Raw genomic sequence first — 17469 nt, forward strand, 5'->3', positions numbered from 1 at the left:
AACTTCTGCACATGAATTTCTACTAACCACAATGGGCACTGCACTTCTGCAAGCTGCCCTACATCTCACTCAAAACTCTGAATTCAACATGCATTTTTATCATTCTGCTACATCACTTTATATTATGACAAATATTATAAATAGAAACAAAGACTAATGAATGTCTAGATCTGGTTTAGTACAGTGATAGCATGATTTGATACTAAAAAAATTCACTAAGAAAGGGACACATACTAACAAAAAGTTAAATGGTTGTATTTGCAACCACAAGAGTAAGAAGAAAAAACAGCGTATTGAACACGAGCTAGACAAGGCTAATTAGCTCAGCTGTAGCCCCGTGATGTTTCTAGTTCCTGGACTTGTTTGGAGATCTCTACTTTCAGCTTCATGACCTAGATATGCTATAAACTGATGAACTTTAACTACTCAGAAGATATACTTAATGCAGAATAAGACAGGCTCAACACAAGAGTTAGTACAGAATAAAGAACTTTGCTTTACTTCATACTTTGTCTCATTTCTTATTTTGCAATAAAAAAAAGCTCCAAAAATGAAAATGTTGAGATGTTTGCCAGCAGATTATCCTTACCCAAATCCAAACAAGCCAAAAAAAAAAAAAAAAAAAATTCCACAAAAATTCACTTTGTCTTATGTCTGAGATAAAAAAACCCCTGGGCTGAAGATTCAAGTGAGGGCGTGTTCCTCATGTTTTGGCCCGAGACAGATGATAATTTCATGCTTATTCAGACTTCCTCTTCTTCAACTGATTTAATACATTGAAAATAAAAAGTCTTATGTCAGCACACTGACATAAGATGAACAAAAAACCCTAGAAACCTAGATTATGCAGGAAGAAGATAAGAAAGAGCAGATTAAAAAAGAATAAAAGCCAGAAATGGAATACAAAGCATAACAGACCTTGGAAAGCAAAGAATGATGAAGAAAAAAAAATTATAATTTTCTCACAAATAAAAATGCAAAATATTTAATGTTTTCTTTACAGTGTGGTATCTTCTTGGATTAGAAACGTAACTTTATATATGGTGTTATCTTGCACTTCATGTATAAATTATTCATTGCAATGTAAGCTAAGGGAAAAGAAACCTACAGTGCTAATTTCAATAATTTCAAATAGAAAAGTTACCTAAAAGTACCTAGTTCAGATCTCTCCCCATACTGGTAATACTTGTGGGGGGACAGGAACAAGACCAAAACCAAAAAACAACCTAACATTATTTTAACATACTCAGAAAAGCAAATGTGAGCTTTACTGATACTTTCGGAATCATTGTGTTTCCCAGAATCTACAAAGAAGAGATGATAAAAAAAATCAGCTTTATTTCTTATTTGCTGTGTTTTGAAATAATAATAACCCTCTCTCTCCCTCAGATCTGAGGACCAACTAATACCTATTTTCTAAGAATTATTTTGGACTGTTTTAGAAATCTTACAAGACATTTTCATAGAACCATTGAATGCTTTGGGTTGGAAGGGACCTTTAGAGGTCATCTCGCCCAACCCCCCTGCAGTAAGCAGGGACAGCTTTAACCAGATCAGGGTGCTCAGAGCCCCCTCCAACCTGACCTGGAATGTTGCCAGGGATGGGGCCTCTACCACCTCTCTGGGCAACCTGTTCCAGTGCTTCACCACCCTCATTGTAAAAAATTTCTTTCTTACATCCAGTCTAAATCTATTCTTCTTTAGTTTAAACCCATTACTCCTTGTCCTGTCACAACAGGCCTTGCTACAAAGATTGTCCCCATCCTTCCTATAGGCCCCCTTTAAGTCTGAAAGGCTTTTTCAGTGCAACCACCTTAAATTAGATTCTTAAGTAGCATCTGTAACTTAGAAAAATCTCTCAGTAAGACACCAGTAGCTCTGACTAACACCTCACTCCTTCACATGTTCATACTTAGCTGTTTAGAAAGAAGTGGGCTGGCACAGAAAGACTTAGAAGTGGTCCTTCATTTATTTATTGACAGCCCACATGCATCTAGAATACAGCACACAAACTATCGATTTTATTTGTTTTCAATCAGAATTGAAAAGAAGTAACCACTTGAAATAAATTCTCTCTCTCTTGCCAGCCAAATGGTTCTTTAGGAGGACACCTGCATATAGGAGGACTTCATTCAGGGGTCCAGCACTTTCCTCAAGAAGAAGAAAATACTGCAAAAATGCAGTACTTCAGATATTCGTGAGTATGTGCTAATCCACAAGCCAAACTGCAGGTTGTGGGAGAAAACAGAAACTTCTTAAGGTAGCTAGTTTAATAGTTTTCAATGTAAAATATGCCTTCAGAAATCTTCTGCACACATGTACCCAATTACGGTTACCAACGTGCAATCTATTAACACACTCCTTCTAAAAGTAAATAGTCTGCTAACCCATGCAAATCAAACCACTATCTCTGCTATACAATTCTGGAATAAGCAAATGCTAAGCACTGAATTAACTACGGCAGTGAGTTTTTATTAATAGTTTTTAATGCTACACACCAAAAACTTTGTACAAAGTCTATTAACACATACTCAAATGTGGCTTCTGCTTCAGTGTCAAGTATACTTGATTGTCAGGAATGAAAGGGGACTTTTAAAATTATTTCTTTGTGAATTAGACTTGGTTCGGGTTTCTTTCCAGTTTCCAAAAATAAATCAAAACACCTTTTGGTACTTTTCAAACAGTGGAACAACAATAACTACAGTTGTGGCACTGAAATCTTACAAAAAATCAACATAAAATGAATTATTGCTTTTAACCCTGGTAGATATTAATTTACAATATTATGAGTATTATTTGTATATTTTACAAAATCTCTAATCTGAGTCAAGTAAAAGCATTTTATGCTTGTTCATGAACAATCAAAAGGTACAAACCAAACTTTCTGCTTCAGCTTCCTCTCTATATTGCAGTGCTTTAGAAGGAATAGGGAAGAGAAACTGCAAGAAAAAGTGTTTTCGCACTCCCCCATTTGTGACTATTAACAGTTACAGCTTATTTTTTGAATAAGTAATTACCTACTTAGAGCAAACACATTCATAGGTTTGACCTAGCTAGGGCACATTTTCATCACTTTTTCAGTACAGAAGTATATTTTCCCCTTACTTCTTCATCTTCCATCTGTTCTTTCAACATTCCTGTTTAAGCAGTGGTCAATGAGAGGCATTCTCTACCAAAGTGCTACATACTTAAGTTGGATTCTAATTAGACATTTATTATTCTGCTGCAACATTGAACACTGATATAACAAATCTAACTAGATCCCAGGCAGTTCATTATAGTTTAGCTTCACTACTTCCTATTACAGCATTAATGGGATTGAGACAAGACAGTGATTAAAACTTTATATTTTTTGTAAATGGAAGAGAATTTAATAAATTTGTTTTCTTGCTTAATTAATTGTGGTTTATATACTGCTACTACTCAGTTACAACAAATTTCTTCCAGCTATTATTGATGATTTCACTGTGCTGTTAGCAAATTAGTCCCAAAATGTTTAAGAAACCAACAATGGAAAAGGATTCAAAGGTTCATATATCTAATCACGATAAACTGATCTGACCAAATAATCCTGAATATACAGCCAAGTAAACAGTCAAAAAAATTATTAGAATTCACTCAGAAGTCATTCAAACTGAGACTAAAAGGAAATATATCACAGTGCAGTGATATATACAGTTCTTCTGCACAACATAGAAAGTGTTGTATTGTGCAGCTATTAGCTCTCAAAGTAGCATTCTCAATGAAATCAGAAACAATAACTTCTTCAAACACTTAAGAGAGCTAAATTCATTCTTGAAAAGTAGTAGCCTGGTGTTCTCAGTCCATACTTAAGAATTCAGCTAAGCTACAAAGATGAAAGAACAGCACCACCTAGTTCTCTATTTAAAAGTTTTCAAATATTATCATCCATTGATTTATTTTTGTAATCTATATTCACATATACATGTGTATTCTGCAATGAAATCTGTCACATTTCCATAGGAAACAATACTAACAAGTTTGTCAGGAGTAATTAAAGCATCTGATGTAGATACTTTACAAGTGTATTCTGTGGGGAACAAAAAAAAAAAAAGCTTGCATATGCAAGAATGCTAGAGACTTGTAATAATACAAATATTGTTCTGAAGCACCATAAACACCCAATGGATTGCTCATCCATCCCTAATATTACTTGTGGGACCATTTCTCTAATTTAACCAAAACATTGTATTTGCGTTGATTCCCCCATACAGTAGCCTGACACTTTATAGTATGTATATGTGCTCCATATGCAAAAAATACATTTATGATACAGACATCACAAAAACCTCAGTAACGTGTTTAAAAAACTAAATTATAGCTCATGCAAGTTGTTTCATATTTACATTTCTACTCTGCAAATACTAAAAACCTTTCAGAAATGAGGTAGATATTTTAGTTGTTAGTTGGGCTGAAAGTTTTCATGTCAAGAATTTCCCTGCTAGAGAATGAGATGTGTATTCGAACAAACCAGAAGTTTGCCATGACATAACAGCGGCACGTAAGAAGCTACCTACTCCTACTGTGCGGACATCTTAACCAAGTTTTACTAGCATAGCTGCTTCTGTTTCAGTTTGAAAAGCACATAGCTACACATGCAGAATAGTTAGTCTATTTTTCTAGACATGCTAGATTTTCTAAGATCTCACTCACATCAACAGGACATAATAGCAGTGGAATTTTAGTTCTGAAAACATCTTCTGTTTTGACATTGATATTCATCAGTCAATTCTGATTTCTTATAGTAATATACATTGCACTAGAAATTTTCTCTAAGGCTCTTAATTGAAATAAAGCACAGGAGACACTGAAACTCTGACTATTCTGGATAGTACTGCGTTTTACATTGCAATGGCATGTCTTGTAACATAGAGAAAATTGGAGTTAACTGCACCTACAAAGTCTTTTAGCTGCATTTGAACAAAATGTTCAAATCAATTAATATATCTAACTCAGAACAAGGAAAATGAAATGCAGCTACATTGAAACGGTCTCATGTAGCACATTTGCTTCAATCTGCTGAAGTTCATCTAAATTCCTGTTTTTTGTATGATAGCTTTTAAAGTATTTTCGTCTCTCAAATTTGACCCTTTCTACCAATGCCTGTAAGAAGTCTTCCATGCTGTACTGATGTAAAAAACCAGGCTCTTAACGGATGAAAAAGACTACAGCCTTATGACTGCCTCACTAAAAAGCTTCTGTAACTGGTGCCCCTCACAGAAGCCAGGCCCCAGTGCCAGGGACTGACTCCCACTGGCTCCCCTCCTCGCTTCTGTTAGGGCACATCTGAGGAAGGTAGAGAGAAGTAGGGGAAAGAAAAGAAAACAATAATAATTTATTTAAAAAAAAAAAATCTAAGCCTCCTATCACATCCCTCCCAGGTATTTTCTCCTGCAAGGTAGAGAGAAGGATTTCCTCTCATAGCTTCCACAGAATGCACTTGCCCTAAAACCTTGGCTTGTTGCATTTCCTGGGGAAAGGAAGAGGTGGAGAGTCATTGCAGGAGAAAGATGAAAAGGTGTGCTGTATCCTGCAAGCCTGAAGTCATATAGTGTTTTGTTCCAGCCTTATCTTCACATACGTCTTGGTCTTTCACAGCAAAGGCTTTTGTGGTAACTCTGGAGGCAATGTTTTATTCCTAGGGAAAATAAGTTGCCCTGTTCCCTGTCCCCCATCTGTCTACCTACCTATCCATCACCTATGAAGGCCACTTAGGTGTTGGCATGGCATCACTCACTTATTGCAAAGTTGACATTAATGTTAACAGATTGTATAGCATCTAAATTTGAGGCCTTTATCCTCACAATCTTCAGAAGGGAAATCCCTTCATGCATACAGAGTAGGGCTATTGCTGTATCACCAGTTCAAGTCTTGCAGCAGCAAACAGAAGAAACAAAGTCTGGTTTTCTTGGCAGGTATCCTAGGCTGACAAGGCCTGCAGGAAGATTACTCTGTATTTACCTGTGACCAGCTAGTCACCTATTTTGAAATTTCTTTCTGACAAGAGTTTTTAGTGACCGATTAAAAGAAAAAAGCCTTTGATATTAACAATTCATTAAACAGCAAATTTTCATTTGTTCACTTTAAACAATATAGACTACTGGATGCTGTTTTCCTGTTGGGGTTTACAGTGTATTTCAGTTTGCAATAGGCATAATCTAATGAACATTAAATGTGTCTGCACTTCCAAATCCTGCAATACAGATGTCACAGTAAATGAAGAATATCCCTTATAGAACATGTTCAACTGCCTTCTTTATCCAGATTTCTACTCAGTTTTGCATCAGATTAGGAAAAACTTGCAGTTCTGTAGAACAGAAGTATCACTTGCTTTTCTAACAGACAAAAGCAAATCTGTACAAAATCTGATATAATTCTTTTTCTCAGAATACAAAGATAGAGTGGGAAATCCTGCAATCACGTTATTTTAAATGACACCCCCCCAAGCATTGCTTACACAAAATATATAAAAGCCTACTCATTTAAAACAATCCTATGTTCCAAGGTATTTTGAAATTACATTAATCTTATATGTTAAATATATGTGAGCATCCCATAAATAAGTCTATAAGCCACTGAGGTTTTTATCTACTATAAATAAAAAGCAAATGGCCCATATATTTCTATTGATTACATGCCTTCCTCACCACCTCCAAAATTTACCATTCAGAACACATCAAAGCAATAATGATTTATAATTTGCAAAACAAAGACGACTTAGGAAGCAGAAAACATTTTAATTTTAGTCTGATCCAATTCTAAAACATAAACTTATTTTGTGGGGAAAATACTGAATTTGTGAGCTCTGGACCATTCTTTAAGGAGTGAATGAGACTTACTCACTCTAAGAACAGCATACATTCTGCATTTTACATACCAAAAAGAAGCATTAACCAGCAGTTGATTAACCCACAAACTTTACATTTAGTGAGGAGAGATATGCCAAATACTTGACAAAAAAAATCCAGATAAGGTAAGGAGAATGTTCTGAAGAAGCTGGGCAAATAGTCGAGGTGCTAGCCGATACCTACTTATACACTACTTGTGTTCAAATACACATCATCTTGATTATGTTTATATAAGCAGCAGTCAAGATACATCCTAAGACCATAACATGTTAGATTCAGGAGTTCAGCCTTTAGAGAAAGCACAGCCTATAAAGTTAATTCACTGGTAATTTGGTTTTATAGCAAAAGATGAGACACCCTCTCTTTTAATATGCAGTGTCCTAGTAATTGTCAGACTTGATATTTAAGCTCTGAAAACCTCCTCCATGTTAGGTGTTGCTAACTTTGCTACAATTGGTTTTAATTTAAAATTGAAGGGATTCCCTCTTAGACTGTACAGATACCATTTTTCATTAACCAAAATTATCATTAAACATGATGCTACTTATAACTTCTTCCATGTTAGTCCAAATCTCACCAATTTTTTGTAGTATTACAAGGCCACACTATACAAGCCTGGAGACATCAATAACATTATTAGAAATCTGCAAGTGCAATGGAAAAGTTAAAAAAAAGGTAAAGTTAACAGGAAACCACAATGCCATGCTTATGCTAATGAACAAGATATTTCACACGTCACTTAAACTCATGAAAAATTGCAGTGTTAGTTTAAGATTACCTCCAAACACACAGAAGTTTCTCTCATTTTTACTATTATTATTTTAGATATTAACAAAAGAATTTGTGTAAAGGAAATACTACAGTATATTCCTGTATATTATACCATTTATTATATTATTTATTATAATATTAAATATTATATCTTATATATTATTATAAATGAATCTTATTATAAATAAATATTATTATTTATTATATTATACCATATACCTGTCACAGATTTGAGATACTCTGTTAATTCTTAATTAGTAATCAGTTTAGTGAGTAATATCTCTAGTCACTGCATTTATTTTCCAATTCGCAAACAGCTGCGGTTCGACATTTTTGTATATTTGAAGATATAAAAAATTTCTTTTAGTTGATGACCTGGAGTGTGAACAGGTGTTTTCAGATATCAAACTAAGTTTTACTTTTCCAGTATAAACTGCACAAACCAATGGAGACTTCTTCACTGTTCTTCAATTTACATCCATCAATGTATCACAATGAAGCACCAACTAGCATGTCAAGATTTAAACAACACATATCAAAAAAGAAGAAATTAACACTCAGGGAAGAAAAAAAAAAAGCTTTTGAAAGGGATAAATATAAAATGAGCTTGACACTGGAACATTTTTTCTACAATCTTTTAATTAAAAGACATTTTTAATATTAAACTCCAGCTTGATTTTGCCTGTATCACCCCATTGCTTTTGCTTGATATTTTGTTACTGAAAAAAATTCAGTGCATAACAAATTTGTATTGCAAAGTAACATATTTTTTCTGTAGCAAATTCAATGACCTTAAACCCTACATAATTCTAAAAATTGATTGCTTCTGCTTCAACTAGTACAGCTTTTCCCCTCGTTAGGGACTAACTAGAACAGCTTTCCTGCCTTATAGCATAGCAGGAATAAAAGCAGGTCAAGTTACACTGTTAATCCAGCAGATGTAGGTCAGTTTGGGATAAATATCGTAACAAATGGAAAATACCAAAGTGCCCACTACAACTGCTGCTGTGAAGTAATTTGGCCTTATTCTCTTCAGAGCTGTCAATCAGTTGCAGTTGTGGACTTTCCAGTGTTGAACTTTGAAAAGCCAGGGTTTTTCAGACTTAGATGGGTCAGTATAGCTGTGCTGGGCTATTCAGCTTCTGCCAGAAGAAGTGGCAATAATGCAATGCATTATATATTGATGATATCCAGAAAGGCATAACTGTGTTTTCATATGTGGCCACAAATTATTTTTGCGTGGACCAAATAAAGAGACAGGTAGTCAACAAACTGTTTACAGAAAGATGACGATGGAGGGAATATCAAAGCTATGCAGACAATCACTATACTGCATATATGACTACATGCGCTGTTTTACAAATAGCCTAAACTTGCCAACTCCATCCACAGAACAAAGAATAAGCTGGAAAGGAGTTCAGTAATATATCTCTGTGAACAAAACTTCATATATATGCATATACACACACACAGAGAAACCTTCAGCTCTGAAAGAGCTTTAGGGATTCAAATTGAGAAACACAGACTATACAGTGATTATTACATTTTCTAAAACTGAAGAGCAGCTGCCTATGGACAGTCAATATTCTTTAACAGCTATGTAAGAAAAAAGGAGAATCATAAATTGAGTATTACAAAAAAGAAAAAAGTTAAATTTATGGATTTATAGTAATGTAAAACTATATTAACAGTGATTCACTGCTACTTAAAATGTGAAAGCTATAAAAGCATTCACACTCTCCAAGAGCCATTTGATTAACCTAGAAAGCAGTAAATACAACTCAACGCATGGTTAGGAAGAAATAATCTTTCCCTCAAAAACCCCAAACTTGACAAGACACCAAAACCACTCCTGAATAAGGTTTACACAGATCCCAAGATCTCTGTTTTGCGAATAAAAGTATGGCAAAGGAAGCAAGTATGATTTTATTTCTCACATTTACAGATGTTAGGGAAAGGAAATACAATGATATGTAGGCAGACATTGTTAAAGAAGGAAACAGAGAGTCTTCCAGTCTATCTACAACAAAAATGCATACCTAAATTCTTCACTAAATCCTTTTTGCCCGTTCCAAGTTCTGTATGTTAGGAAGCCCTACATGCAAAACATTAGTATTAAAAGAGAGCACTGGAAGATGCAATACACAGCCTCCATGTTAGCACTCTGTTTTGTCATTGAAATAAATGTTCTCTGCTTCTTCCTCTCCTCCCTTAAAATGCTATTATGATATTATCCTATATATTGACATTTAAAGCATCCATCCTGAGCTTACTGTGCATTAACATAAGAGAAATTGTAAACACCGGACTTTGTCTTTAATTTTCATTTATGAAATGAAGGGAAAAGATCCTGAAGTAGGTTCATAGAAAAAACAAAACAAAATGAACAAAACAACTCCACAAACAAAAAACCACACCATTAAGAACCTTTGCAAAGACACCCACATTCATTTTTTAAAATACTCAATTCTTTTCAAAATGTTTTCATTATGTAGAAAGATAAGTTTTTCAAGGGCAGATTCCTGAGAGAAATCATGATTTTACAAGTTTCTCCTTGCCACTGGAATTTGATATTTGCCTTTCTTCCTTTCAAATACACCTCAAAAACTCCTTGGGAAGAAGGGATATGCTCATTAAGATTATACTTAATATTGATGCAATCCCAGAGGAGACACCTACTAAGCTATGTCTAAGAGTTTTACCATTCTACACTTGTTTTTGGATGTGTATCTTAAAGAGCATATCAGTGGCATTCCCTCTAGAGAAAACCCTCCATTGTTTTGAGAGTGTCTAACAGAATTAGCCTGTCATTAGATTCATGTTTTAAAACAAAACTGATGCATTCCTTCTTTGTCTTGCAGAAGGCATTAAGAGGACAATGACAGCATCTCCTATTTCTACTTTTTAAATATTAGATGAAGAGGGAATCATCTTTCTAACAAAGTCAACCACAGTCTGGTTATACTGCTGTTCTCTTGGTGACTACCTGATGCCCATGTCCATGTCTTTACCAGACATACAGTTGTTACCAGTTACCGTTGAATTGATGATAGAAACTGGATAAATATTTTGAGTGTAAGAGCGATAAATATAAGAGTGAATGGTCCCTATTCATGTATTCCTCAGGAAAGTTGTGCAAGATCATCAGTGGGAATTTGGATTGTTTAGTTACTTCATGTTCTAAAATTGAACATGAACTGCTATATGATGACTATCAATAAAAATACATGAAGAAATCAAGCAAAAGAATTAATAAAATATGAACTAACCTGAGAACTAAGCAGCTAATAAGCCTACCAAACCTTAGTTAGATTGATGGAGGTCATGTAAAGACAATCACCATCAAGTAGAGTGATACACTTTATGTTTTGACTTGTGCGTAAAATACTCCAAAGAAAGATTGTATCAAAACTACTGTCTTCTATTCTGCAATTGTCTATACCCTCATAGAACTTACAGACTTACAACAACATGCTTTTGACTTGCTGTACACCGTATTAGCATAAAAACATTTAGCTGTCAAGGCAATCCCTATGCATACAGCATTGGGTTGCCAAGATTTTGCTAACAGAAATCCTACTGATAATTCAAAACAGAACCTAGGTACACAAGGTATTGAGTAATGTATGATAACTTTGTCTTAAATCAGCTTAGATTATCTGAGAAGTAGTCCTTTGCATATTTGCTCATTGTTTTGGTTGGGTTTTTTTAATTCTGCTTGTAATAGAATTGGGCGTATGAGAAAAAAAACCCAAACCCTCACCCATAAGCAATTATCTGTCTTCACTGATTTGTTGCATCGCATCAGTGATCACAGTTTCAGACAAATTAAAGTGTCCCTACGTTATTTTCATTAGTAGACAGGTTGCAAGCATTTGAAGTGTCTGAAGGAACCATATTGAGAAGATTTGCCTGGTGTTGGCAGAGAACTGAAAGTAGCTCATTTGCTACCACGTACAGCACTATCCAGTGTCTTCTCCGAAGCAGAGCACATTAAGGCATTAGATGCCATTTGCATTATCACACAGCAGGGGGCTACAGCAGCTACCATTCCAGGATAATCTTAACCCGTCTCTGTATACTATGAATCCAACAAAACTATTTTTAATATTACAGTTTCTCACGTGGTAACTCTTGACAATAAAGAACTTACTTTTCAGGTTGCATAAAAATAGCTCAGATGATGTACTTGAGTTATTCTAAATATATGCTGTCCTCCAACTGTTAAATTTTGTCTAAGGAAGGCTAAATTCATGAAGCGGAAAAAACAATCAGAATGAAACAAAAATGTAATGGTGACTGTAAACGTACATAACACTTCAACTACTTGGGACGTCGTTTAAGTACTCCAGAATCATTACAGTGCACAAGCTAAGAACAACAGCAGCCAGAGATCCTACTATTTTCACAGCAAACGCTGGAGAGGGCAGAGCAGACTAATATCATACCCGAACTCAGCTGACAAACCGCTTCTCAGCTCAACATGTTATTACTCCCTCTTCCACCTCCATCGCTCCCCTTTCACAGCAAGCAGTTGACACTGGGCTCTTTTACTTCTTGTTTGCCTCCTTTCCGAAGGGACTGCTTGCTGCTAATGCTATTCCACGCACAAGCTGAGAAGCATTATTCTATGTCCTCTTCCCTCAGCTGATGCTTCATCAATACTCAGGACAGATTCCTTCAGCAAGTCTCTCCACAGATCATGCCAGAAAGGCACACTTCCATACAGGACACACGTCAGCTTGACTCTTTGTCACCTTGTCTCTTTGTCACCTTGTCTTTAAACTTAATTAGCTTCAGTTTCACTAACAGGAACCATCCTTAGTTACAATCCAGAAGTGCTTCGAATCCTCCGAACAAAGATCTTATTCATGTACAGAGCTGACGAAAAACCTGTGTACCCCATAGCCCACGAACAGAAAATCGGAGGAATATAACAAATCCATTGAGACACTCTCCAACATAGTTTGGGGAAGCAAAGCAAGCCAACAGGAAAAGCTACATTTAAATGCAGGTATAAAGCTGCCAACAAGAAATGTGTCTAATATGGTAACTGTGTTTGCTAGCTGTGACAAAATAAATGGCAGAAACTGAGAAAACAACATTTATGAAGTAGCACTATAAGCTGGACTAAAAGAGTTTGGTATTCTGTTAAGATACCGTCACTATTCAGGACGGTCTTCTCCTAGAAAATATTTACTCATCATCTTCTCCATTCTCCTTTACCTCGTGAGAAAAGGATAGTAGAAATTATTTCCTCTCACTCTTGTCTGCGGGTTACAGGTTCTTTATATACCCCCCCTTTTTTTTTTTTAATAGTGCCCAGCAAAACAGCACTCTGCTGAAGTATGGTATACAGAGTGCCTAAGTATTTTTGATTGCAGTTTTAATCAGGAGCTGAAAAAAATAATTCTGTGAGAAATTGAAAAAGAGGGAGTTGTTTTATACACACGGAGGGCAAGCCGGGCAACATGTTAAGCATCGCTTTTCCCCATCTGCAAGGACAGGCCCAATCTGGTTATTTTCACACAGTCACAGTCAGATTTGTATTACACCCCTTTCCTTGCAACATGTTTTTTACCTGATGCAGTTCACAGAGTTACATTCTGCCTGGCACGCTCCCTACACTGCTGTGAAAGGCATCACTGTTTTTAATCACTGGTTGACTCTCAAAACTGTGATGTGCTGAATGCAGCTGATTGCATCTTAGGAAAGATCAAATCCTCCTCCTCCAGCAGCAGCCCCGATTTTATTGGTGACAGAAAGTCAGTCCAGACGTCCCCCCCCCCCCCCCCCCCCCCCTTTGCAGGGCAATGAATTGACAATTCACAGGGAAATGTAAAAGGCAGAGAGGAGCCAACCCCCAGGTGCAGCCCGCCGCACATGCCCCAATAAATACTCTTGTATAGCACCAACACAGCAGCTCCTTGTGCGGTGACGTACAGGGCAACTCATAAACATTGGTAAAGAATACAAATAACCTGCCCGATGAAACTGTCCTTGGCAGCTGCCAAGCGCACTCTCCCCTTCGTTCTCGCCCCCACGACCGGTAACTTCCTCGGGAGGTGGAGCGGGGGCACCGGGAGGTTTCTGGCCGATGGGACCGGGCCGGGGCGGGGGAGTGGGGGGGGGGCTCGTGTGTTTCGGGCACCCGGGGCGGCTGCCTCCGCTCCCGCTGCGGGCTGCCAGCCGCTGCTCCCGCCGGAGATCGCCCGACACATGGCGCAGCCGAGGGAAAGGCGAAATATATGAAACTTGACGCGAAACGGCACGACGGAGGCGAGAGGGAAAACGGAAAGAAAGGGGCGGGCGGGGGGCGGGGGGGGATATCTTACAAGGTCACTTAGTTTAATGGTCCCTTCGCTTCCAAACTCAAACACCCCGCACGCCCAGCGAGGGAAGGGGGGAGAGGCGCCCCGCCGGCCCCCCGCAGCCGCCCGCCAGCGAGTTTGCTGCGCGCCGGCTCCATGACCCCTCCACGGCCGGGGGGGCCGGGGCCGCCTTCCCCGACCCCCGCAGCCGCCCCTTACCTCCCCCCGCCCCGCCCCGCCCCGCCGGGGGCAGGGGGGGCTGCGCCGCCATCCCGCCGCCGCCGCCGCTGAGGGGGCAAACTCCCGGCGGCAGCGCGGGTGCGGCGGGCTCGGCCGCCGGCTCGGCTCCCCCCCGCGAAGCGGCCGAGGTCTGGGGGAAGATGGCCCGCGGGCAGACGCGGCGGTCACCGGCACGACAGCAGCGTGCCGCGGGCTTCCCTCCGCGGCGGCCGCTCCGCCGGACTTGGGGGGATAACGTTAACGGGGGGGAGCGGCGGCGGCGGTGCGGCGGGCGAGCAGGCGGCGGTGGGGAGGAGGGAGAGAGGAATGCATCCAGCGTGGAAACTAGCTGCAGGGTGAGCCGCCTGGAGCAGGATGGGGAAGGGATCCGCTTCTGAACGCCCGGCTCATCCGATTACCCTGCGTACACGTTTCATACCTCACACACAGATACGCGTTCTCGGCGGCGGCGGCAGCGAGGCACGGACCCCCCCTCGCCCCCCCCCGTCCCTCGCCACCCCCCCCCTCCGTCTCCCCGCCGGGGAGGCACGGCTGGAGCCCGCACGTTTCCCCGGGATGCTGTTGCAACGCGCACGCCGCTGCGGCTGGCCTCGCACTTTCGGGGAGCGCGTTGGCGGCGGGCGGGCGGGCGGGCGAGCGAGCGGGGAGGCGACGGGGAGTTGAAGGGGTGGCTGCGGGGGCTGGCGAGCGAGCGAGCGGCGGCGGCGGCGGGGGTGGGGAGAAGAAGCGCGGAGGGCGAACGAGGGCGGGAAGGGGCTGACGGGGGAAGGGCAGGAAGGGTTAACAAGCGTGCGGCGCTTTAGCGCTGGATAGCGCTGCCCGAGCGGGAGGCTGGGGGCGCCCGGGGAGGAGAGGGCGGCGGGGGGGGGGGGGCGCCGGCAGAGGGGCGAGGGAGGGAGCGGGTCAGGAGCGGGGCGGCGGTGCCGGGGGTGGGCAGCGGGGCCGGGGATGCCCCGGGCCGCGGCGGTGCCCCCCGGGGTCCCTCCCTCCCCGCGCGCGGGGCAGGGGTGGGGAGGGGGCGGTACCTTGTACGAGGATCCCGCAGAGGCTGTAGAAGCGCAGGAGCGCGCCGGGCTTCAGCCGCATCCTGGGGGCTCCCCTCGGGCTGGGTGGGCGCCAGGCACGCAGATCCGCAGCCTCCCGCCGCTCCGCTCTCCGGGCGCTTCCTTCCCCCCGCAGGAGCCGCCGCCGCCGCCGCCTCCGCCGCAGTGTCTCCCTCGCTGTATCCAGTGGGGTGAGGAGGAGGAGGAGGAGGAGGAGGACCAGGGTCGCGGGGGTGGATTCGGGGAGGGAGGAGGAGGAGGACGAGGAGGGGGGAAGCGGCTCTCTCCGCCGGCTCCGACGCTGCTGGGCAGGTTCAGGTTCCCCCCCCGCGGAGCGGTGCCGGGTGCCCCCGCCGGCTCGCCTTGACCCTGCCGGCGCGTCCGTCCGTCCGTCTGTCCGCTGGCCTCTCCCGTCCCGTCCCGTCCCGTCCCGTCCCGTCCCGTCCCGCTGGCGGGCGGAGGCGGCGGGGGGGGGCGGGGGGCTGCGCTGGCGCCGCGGCGCGCGTGAAGGCTGCGCTGCTCCGCTCCGCTCCCCGCCGCTTCCCGGCTCGAGACACAAGGGCACTCTCCGCTTGCGAGGCTCCCCCGGCCTAGCCCCGCCCCCCGTCGCCCGCCCCGCCCCTTTCTGCCGGCAGCCCCGCCCCTCTGCCCGCCCCCGGCGCCACACCCTGGCCCTGCCTGTGCCGCGGGCACGCCCCTGCCCCCGCCTCGGCCACACCTCCGCCGGCGCGGCACCGCCCCCCGGTCCCCGCACCGCCCCCTCAGGTGGGTGCGTGACTGGCATCGCCGCCTCTCCAATAGGAAGTCCCCGGCTTCGGCCGGACTGCCAATGAGGCGGTGACAGAGGAGGCGCGAGACGCCAGGTTACAAAACAAACGGGCGTTTCTCAGAGCCTCCAGCCGCCGGCGAGGTGCCGGACCCTATCGCCTGCCTCGCTGAGTGGCAGCCGGCTGGGGCCAATCGCGGGGCGACCCGGCTCCGCGGCGGCTCTCCAGCCAATGGGCGGTGAGCGGCGGGAGGGAGGGGGCGGGAGGCGGGGCGCTGTCCAGACCCGGTCCTGAAGCGGCGGCGGCGGCGGCGGCGGTGGGCGCCCGGGGCTGGGGGGGCGCCGCCGCCGCCGCCGCCCCGGGGCAGAGCGCGCCAGGCTGGGGGCGGCGGGGACCCCACACGGCGGGCGGCTGCTCGCGCCCCGGCCGGGGGAGGGGCGGCAGGTGTCCCCTCGCCGCGCGCCCCGGCCCTCAGGCGCCGGCTGCGGCGCGACCGTTAACGCCGTTAACGGTAGCGCTGCGCGAGCGGGGGCGGGAGAGCCCCGGGGGCGGCGTGGCGCTGGGCGGCCTCCCCGCGCGGCGGAGCGAGGAGGGGCGCCCCGCGGGCAGCCGCCAGCCGCGGCCGGGTGGGCGGCGGGGCGGGACAGGCGGTAGCCGCCGCCTGGCGGCCCCCGTCCTGCCGCGGCTCGGGAAGGAGCGGGGCCCGGAGCCCGCAGGCAGGCGGGGCCGGGCGGTGGGGGCGAGGCGCACCGACGGCGGGGCCGTGGGACTGGGGCTCCAGCGTCCCCGCTGGCTGCCGCGGGGGCGCGCGTAATTCGTAGGGGACGGAGGTGGGGTGCTCGGGCCGCCCCGCTCAGAGCGCAGGCCGCCACCCGCCAGCTCCTCCGCAGCGCCGGCAGCGAAAAACGGGGGGAGGGGGGAGAGGGAGTACCCGCGAGCCGCGGCCAGGGCCAGACGCTGTGGAAAGGACCCAGCCGGTTTGCTTCCGGTCCTTACAGGGGAGGCGTAAAGCACCTTCTCCTCCCTCTGCTTTTCCTCCCGTCCCCCTGAAAGCAGCAGATGAAAGACTGGCTGAATCGCCTGTATCCTCACAATTAAACACCTATAGATACCTTCACCACGGTAGCAGTAAGACCAGCTCCTCTTGTGAGGTCGCAGACAATATCAATAGGGAGCTTTCTGGACTTTTCGCAGTGTTGCCTGGACTCTGAATGGCTTGGAGAAAGTTTTTGATTTGGAGGCTTTCTTTGGGAGGGTTTGTAGCATTGAGCTAGTAGTCCTAGATTGTTTACAGTCTAAAAGAGAAAACACTGAATGCTAGAAGTCCAGGATGGCAGGCTACTCCTTCATGTTTGCGTAATTTGGTGTTTAGCACACTATCATCCACCCTTTGCCCAAACCTCATTGTGAAATCAGAATACCTTATATTTAAGTTGCTGCACCTGTCTGTAAACGTCTACAGAGGGAA

Source organism: Pelecanus crispus, chromosome 1 (assembly GCF_030463565.1).
Source record: "Pelecanus crispus isolate bPelCri1 chromosome 1, bPelCri1.pri, whole genome shotgun sequence".
In the NCBI taxonomy this organism is placed as follows: Eukaryota; Metazoa; Chordata; class Aves; order Pelecaniformes; family Pelecanidae; genus Pelecanus; species Pelecanus crispus.